This window comes from Notolabrus celidotus, chromosome 18 (genome assembly GCF_009762535.1).
Source record: "Notolabrus celidotus isolate fNotCel1 chromosome 18, fNotCel1.pri, whole genome shotgun sequence".
NCBI lineage: Eukaryota > Metazoa > Chordata > Actinopteri > Labriformes > Labridae > Notolabrus > Notolabrus celidotus.
Genome location: NC_048289.1, coordinates 23,750,581 through 23,758,598, shown reverse-complemented (window position 1 = coordinate 23,758,598; position 8,018 = coordinate 23,750,581). Strand labels below are relative to the sequence as shown.

Sequence of the window (8,018 nt, the reverse complement as noted above, 5' to 3'; positions counted from 1 at the left end):
AGTATCGCGAGAGCGGCGTGCCGCGACCGCAGCGCTGGATGGCGCTGGTGGGGGCTGGATGCACCCACGGCTCGCCCTCTCTCCCGTTAAATCACACGGTAGGACACGCGAGCAGACGGAGACTGACGGCGACAGAACCCGGGGTGAGTAAAAAACCTGCACATTTTACGCACTGGCATGGGGTTCCATCACAGATAGAGAGACCGGGAGCACGCGCATGTGACAGAGTAAACCATCAGTAGGTGTGTGTGTGTGTCTGCGTGTGTGTTCATGGAGGAGGGGGCAAGTCAGCGTGTCAGCCAGATGTGATCCTCAACAGATGTGTTCTCGTGACAGTCTCGGAGGATGGCTGTCATCTTCCTCTCTCATCTCCATCATTGTCACCCTGACTCTCATCAGCAGCAGCAGCAGCGCGAGCAGCGTTTGTCCCTCCCGCGTGCTCGGTGGGTTCACTCTGTTGCTCTGGATCTTGTCAGTTTGGGGGTTTTATCAGAGGTCTCGTGTACCACTACGCAGCAACTCTTCCTCGTGCTCTCCACAGTATCCCTCCCCTTCAAGTTCCTGCTGGTTTCCAAGTAGTCCGGACTCATTGTTTGCAGTTACAGGTGTTATTGTTCACATGCCACTACTGCGCGCGTGGCTTCTGTCCCGTACTGCGTGTTTTCGGGGGGGACTGTACCCCTGCGTGGACTTGTTGATGGATGGGCCGAGGGACCCGCAGCCTTTTACCGAGACGGATTCACGCGCCGCTGTCATCGCTCCCGGGGGCCGGTATTGATTTAACGTTGCGGTTTCGATCCGTGTGATTGATGACTTTGGCCCCTTACCGGGCCCGCATCACCGCCAGCCTACAGTACCGTCACATCTGAGAGGGGATACGGTGGCCCTGAAGGACTAAATACATTAACAAAAGAAGAAACACTTTCACAAAGTTGGAGACAAATTTACATTTTGGAAAATATTTTTACCTTTTATAAAATAAGATTACATCAGCAAAACACTTTTACCAAGAACAAAACAAATTTACATTTAAGGAAACAAATTTACAAAAGATGAAACACTTTTACAAAGTTGGAGACAATTTTATAAACAATGGAACACTTTTACTGTTAAGTCTGACTCCTTTTAACCTGACTCCGTTTAGCCTGAGGCTTTGTGGTCTGAGGCCGTTTTATCTGAGTTCTGACACGTGATGAAGGTTTTGTGGAGATATGACGGAGCTTTTCCAGAGACATGATGCTTTTTCATCTGAGGTCTGACAGCTCTCTCTGAGAGCTGAGGATGTCCTAATATGTAAACCATGTCCATCTCTGTTTGGTTTCTCTCCATCAAAACAAACTAAATGAGCCCTCACTCGTTCACTTCCGGATCACTTCTGGTATTTGGTACATTCCCTTTCCATAAAATGAAATGTTAATTTGGTTCAGACATTTTAAGTGTTCCGTTGTTTGTAAATTTGTCTCCAACTTTGTAAAAGTGTTTGATCTTTTGTAAATGTATTTTATCCTTCAGGGCCACCGTAAGGGGGGCTGAATTTTGACAAAAAAAGGGAAAGTAGGGTACTTGCTATTCCCTCATTAAGCAACAGCCTGCTTTCCTATTTGCTATACTTGTGAGGACACTGACTCCTGAAGGCTTCATTAAAAGTAAACACACCTTAAACCAAACCTTAACCTCAAACCCAGACCTACCCCTAAAAGATACCCTTAACCTAGGAGAGACTATTGTTTTAGGGAGAGGAAATCTATAGCTTGCTCAGGTTGATGTTCCCACTACATGAGAAATACAAACCATCACACAAACACAAACACACACACACACACACACACACACACACACACACACACACACACACACACACACACACACACACACACACCTTAACCCGCCAAACTGAGCTGAAATGTCGCCTTGACATTTAAACTGGACTTACCATCAATTTGAGTTTTTTTTGGAGATGAAACTCTGGAAGTTGTTGCTTGTTGTTGTTGTTGTTGTTGTTGTTGTTGTTGTTGTTGTTGTTGTTCTTCTTCTTCTTCTTCTTCTTCTTCTTCTTCTTCTTCTTCTATTCACTGGTGTACTTATCTGCAACCCTCCCTTAGTATGGCCCTTTTAGCTCCAAAACACCACTCCAAATAGCCATATTTGGCATGTCCTTACACATCACTGTTTCCATATTCTAATTGTCACTTTAGCTATGTTACAGTATTCTCGTTTTACAGGCTTTTAGCCTAGAGAGAAAACTCATTTGACTTTATCTGCAAAACAGTTTGCCATTAATCCCATTTGAGCCAAATTCTACCAAACAGAGCACTCATTCTGATTGGTTGAAAGACTGGCAGACTACCAGGAAACTTGACATTTGACAAAGAACATCATCAGAGCTTTGAATGAAGGCCTCTGTGCTTAGGATTTGAACTTTTGGTTTGTACTCATCTTTTTTTCTTTTTAGGCTTTCAGTGGTTTTATTTAAAGGATAGGGCAGTGGACATAGTAGGAAAGTGGGAAGAGAGAGCTGGGAAGCGGGACCACTGGTTGGGCATGAATCGTGCAACAAAGTACCACTGGTTGGATCTGAACAGGGCTGCCTGGATGGAGGACTTTAGCCCTGGTACTTGGCGGTACATTGAAAAAGGCGCATGTGTTATGTCCACTAGTAGTGAAAAAACAGACGGTCTTTCTGACAGCAAAGCAAAGTACTGACGGTGATCAAAATGTGGCGTAGACTTAAGGCTGGTTTATACTTCTGCTTTGACTTTAAGCAGCAGTGGTCGACGCGGACGTGAGCACTAAATACTTGTCCATCGATGTGTCCGTGACGTGCAGCAATACTGACCTGGAACGCTTGAGGGCAGTGTGGTCTCTGTGATAGTCGGGTCATCTGTTTCCGGCCCTGCTACGTTTTCAGTTGAGTTTTTTCACAGCGAATCAGAGCGCATTATGTTAATTTACAGCTGATACATGTTGTTGTTTATCATACAGATGATTACAGGGAAGAATAAGGAGGGGATTTCTGGGGAGATGAAATACACGGCCGATGTGTGGCCGATGTCCGGGATCCCGGAAGTGCTGTAAATTCAGGAAATACAATGCTGCAGAGTGGACCAATCACAGGGCTTGCGGTCCGCATCGATTCGATGTGTAGTTACATTTTGGAGGAGGTGTGTATTAGCTATGTTCGTAGGTCTCTGCGTAAGTATGGGAGCTTTACAGACCTATGGCGTGGCTACGGCGTCGATTTGACGCAGAAGTATAAATCAGGCTTTACACTGACATAGTGTTTGTGTCAGTTTCTCAAAATGTTCTAAATCACAAGGCAGAGTTGACGTCGTCTGCATGGCCAAGCTCCAGACATTTTTTTAACAACGGGAACCGAGCTGACCGGGATCTCTGGGGGGTAATAATAAATAATAAAAATTCCAAACTATCCCTTTAACCGCTGAGACAAACTGGCGTCACTTTAATCTTTTTTTGTTTTCTTAATTTTGCTCTATGATAAAAAAACTGCATTTTTTCATTGCAAAAACATACTAACTCTGGAGTGGAGTTCAACTTTGGCACAATACAAGTAAAAAAGAAAACACCAACAGTATTGATAGCTTCTTTAAAACCACAGAAGAAAAGGCACCTAAAGTGTGTGTACACAGTAAACGTCACTGAAATGAAAGAAGTGTGTTGTGGAGTGTGTTTGTAGGGAATTTTACCTCTGTGTGTAATTTAGAACTTTCTCTTAATGTTGCTGTATTTTGGACATTATTTCAGTAGTCTTCTTTTTAATGTTAAACTTAAAAACATCAGAAGTTGAATTATTTTAAAGCAGGTGGCATCAAAACAGACAATAACAGAGTATTTCAAATTTTGACAAACAGCTTCTAGCGCAGAGGTTTGCAAAGTGGAGATCAGGACCCGATGAGAGATGTCTCCCAAAAACAGTACAAATTTTAAGGTGTTCAAACTTCATATTTTTGGGGTGTGTTGGACTAGTGGTCTAAGCTTGCGCCCCATATACAGAGGCTATAGTCCTTGTAGCACAGGTCGCAGATTCGATTCCAGCCTTGGATCATTTACTGCATGTCCTCCCCCACCCTCTAATCCCCACATTTCCTGTCTCTCTTCAGCTGTCCTGTCTGTTAAAGGCAAAAATGCCCCAAAAATATAACTTAAAAAAAAGTATATTTTCTATTGTAAAAATATACAAAAGTGGTGGTTAAACTTGAGGTAAAAACATAGCAGATGAAAAAAGAGTCATTCGCTCTCTGTTTGTCTTTGTCGCCACATGACCCCTGAGGTCAACGATAACAAAAGCATCAGTAGCAGCAGGACAGGAAACACAGACACGTGTCAGAGGTGGACTAATTTCTGAAGACCTGCAACTTTAATGATCTTAGGCTCCTAGGCTAATATGAAGCTCACAGGCCTCACTTGTGCATCTGATTATCTATTCTAGCCTTTTAAAATGACTATAGTATAAACCCTGGTTGTTTGGCTGTTGTTCTCTTGAGTTGTTGTAATGTCTGTTTTTAGATTGGCCTATTACTGCTTTAGGACAGCTGTGAGCAACATTTAACGACCTCAAGGGACAGTGGGGGGTCACCAGTCTCAAACTTTGGGAACCCCTGCCCTAGAGAACCACCAGTCCATCCTGCATGTGTGGGAAAAATATCTTCCAGAAACTCAAACTCAAGGTGTCATTGACTTCCTGCATGTTCCCTGCACACACACCATCATGTGATGAAATGATAAGTCTATTAAACTCCACTTAACTTCACTTCATTGGTTCTGATCCTGGGAGTCTTTCTCTGTCAACGTGGTCATGTGTGAAGGACCCCGGGTCGTGTCTTAGGTGGTTCCCCCGGCGTTCTTTTATTGTTGATGTTCCACTTTAAAGCGTTCCCGCCTCAGAAGTCAGGGTCGCTCCACACGAACGGGAATATGAGAGGGCAGAGTGAAGAAGAGAGGAGAGATTATCACTGAGGATGAAGATGGAGGAGAAGAAAAGAAAGGCACGCTCTCATGTCTCCTTTGACCCTTACATCTCAGTTTCTGTTGTCTTCTTTCTATGTGATTGTTTATTTCATCTCGCCCTTTCTTGAATGTCTCTTTTCTTCCTTCCTACTTCCAGTTCTTTTGTTGTACTGTATTCAACCTTTCTTTTATCTTCCTTTTCTTTTCTTTGTCTTTGTAAGTGCTTTTCTTCCTTTTTTTTTACTCTTCTCTCCTTGCCTTCTCTCTTTCCTTTGTCTCTTGCTCTTTTTTTATTCCCTTCTTGATATTTGCCTGTTGCAGACTCCTGTTTCCATCCTTTTCTTTCCCTTTTCCTTCTTACTTTCCTTTATTGTCCTACACTATTTTATCCTCTCCTCTTCCCCCCTTGTCACCTCTCCTCAGTCTTGTTCTCCATCCACCTTTTCTTTCTTTTTTCTTTCCTCCACTCCTTCCTTTTCTTTTCTTTCTGTTTCTTCACTCCTCTCCTTTCATTTCTCCTCCTTACTTCACTTCACTCCTCTCCTTTCTCTTCATTCCCTTACTTCACTCCTCTCCTCTCCTTTCCTTTCTCTTTCTTCCTTTACTTCACTCCTCTGCTTTCCCTTTCTTCACTCCTCTCCTCTCCTTTCCTTTCTCATCCTTACTTTACTTCACTCCTTTCCTTTCCTTTCTTTTTCTTCACCCCTCTCCTTTCCTCTCTCCTCTGTCCTATCCTTTCATTATATTTTTCTCCCCAATATCTTCCTTCCTTTCGTGTTTTGTTTTGTTCTCTTTCTTATCCTTCCTTTCCTTACCTCTCCTCTTTCATTTCCTTTCCTTCCCCTGGTTATCTCTTGTCTCCTCCCCTTGGCCTCAACTTCTGCCCTCTTCGCTCCTCTCCTCTTATCTAACCTATTCTTTCCCTCTTCACCCCTCCTTTTCCTTCCTGTCTCCTTAGTTTCACTTTCTCCCTTTCTTTCCTATCCCCTTTCCTTATCTCCTCTTAACTCATTTTCCTCTTATCTGCTTACCTTTCCTCAAACCCTTCTGTTTTCTAATTTTTTTCTCCTCTTCCTTATGCTCTACCTCTTATCTTCTATTCTACTTTCTCTCCCCTCTTTCTTCCATTCCTTCCTCTCTCCCTTTATTTCCCTTCCTTATTTACTTCTTGCTTCTTTTCTGTCCTGTGTTTTGCTTCTCTCTGTTATCCCCATCTCCTCTCCCCAACATCATGTTCTTTGATATTTTCTTCTCCCCTTCCTCCCTTCCTCGTCTATCTCCTTTCCTTTTCACTCATCGACCCTTGTCTCCTTTCCTACCCACTGGTCTCATTCCACATCTTGCCCCCTTCATCAACCAACCTTTTCTTTCCCCCTTTTGAACCCTTTTCCATCCTTCTTTCTCACTTCTCCTTTGTTCAGTACCTCTCTTGTCTTCTTTCGTCACATTTCCTCTCCTCTCCTCTCCTCTCCTCTCCTCTCCTCTCCTCTCCTCTCCTCTCCTCTCCTCTTCTCTCCTCACATTATTCCCAGCATGCGTCGTAAATAAGGCTGGTTATGTAATAGTCTAAATATTAAGCAAATATTCACCCCTCTCTATATTTTCTACTAATAGGATTGGCTGTGCACATGTGCCGTGCTGATAATGGGTTGCATCTAGGTTATGGCGTCCACGTGCATGTGTGTGTGTGTGTGTGTATTGTGTGCATCGATGCGATTACATGTACTGTATGTTCTCCCATGTATACTTTAATGTTGCAGAGTCTGAGCGGGGAAATGACCTTGAAGCGCGCACAAAAAAAAGCCCTCAGTCTCGCTAATATGCGCACACATGCAGCGGCACGTGTGCCCACTATATGTTCACACACACTGGGCCGAAACACACACACATGTACACCTTCTCCCTGGACTCAAAGTGGGAAAAAGGAGGAGAAGGAGAAGCACTGGGGTGAGGATGAACTCTGGGCTCTCCCTATTGTCGACTAAGGCTATTTGAAGTTACACATAACCCAGTTACAGGGAAACCACTGCATGTGTGTGAGTGTGGGTGAGTGTGTGTGTGTGTGTGTGTGTGTGTGTGTGTGTGTGAGAGAGAGAGAGAGAGAGAGAGGGAGAGAGAGGGAGAGAGCGAACACATGCATTTGAAGTGAAGTTTTTTGGAAACAGAGAGGAATTAGACAGAGATGAATGGGGGAAGAAGTGGAGAGAGTGAATGGGAATGGAAAATAGAGGTCAGTGGAAGAGAATGAATGACAGAGAGAGCAAGAATGAAGTGAATGGAAGAGAGAGAGAGAGAGAGAGGGAGAGAGAGAGAGAGAGAGAGAGAGAGAGAGAGAGAGAGAGAGAGAAGAAAAGTGCAGCCAAAGGAGACAGAAACAGAGAGCTCAGTTTGTGAAAGAGAAGCTGCAGACGTTCTCCCTCTCCGTCACAGGGATATATAAAAATATACTCCTCTGCGTTATATTTGCTGTGGAGTGGGAGGGAGGCACAGTGAGAGACAGGCTATTATCCTCAGGGACAGTATCAGCTCTTTGTTCAGCTTGCATGACACCGGTGTCACTGTCACCGAGCCACACTGACCCACAGCAGACAGACTCAGTGTCATTCACAGCGTTTAAGCCCTGTCCAACTCTGAGGCCAGAGTTTTGACCAATGAAATGTTTCCGCCTCTGCTGAAAGGGAGAGAATTGAATCATAACGAGGAGAACAAAGGAGCAAATTAGACCAATTAGAAGTGAGAAAGGTGCTGGGTCACATTAAGTGTGAAGAAAAAACAAAGAAACCTTTCTGCGTGGTCGTATTTAAATGCTGGACATATGTGGCCAATAAGAAATGGACATCATACGTTTCTTGACTGTACCTCTATAGTCAGAATTTTGATGGTAAGACAATTTTTTTTGGAAAAATAAAAAAATCTCAACAAACAGTTAAACATAATATAATATAATAATAATAATAATAATAATAATAATAATAATAATAATAATAATAATGATAATAATAGAAATAACTTTATTTATATAGCACCTTTAAAAGCAAATGTTTACAAAGTGC

General features: G+C 43.3%; 1 protein-coding gene across 2 annotated transcripts in view; it reads left to right on the top strand.

The window, feature by feature from the left end:
* Positions 1–8,018, top strand: part of usp54b (ubiquitin specific peptidase 54b) — an 89,720-nt gene continuing 81,702 nt past the window's right edge. For both annotated transcript variants that reach the window (XR_004634805.1, XM_034708830.1), the window contains exon 1: positions 1–143. The gene's annotated coding sequence lies outside the window, so the exon portion shown is untranslated. The remainder of the gene's footprint in view (positions 144–8,018) is intronic.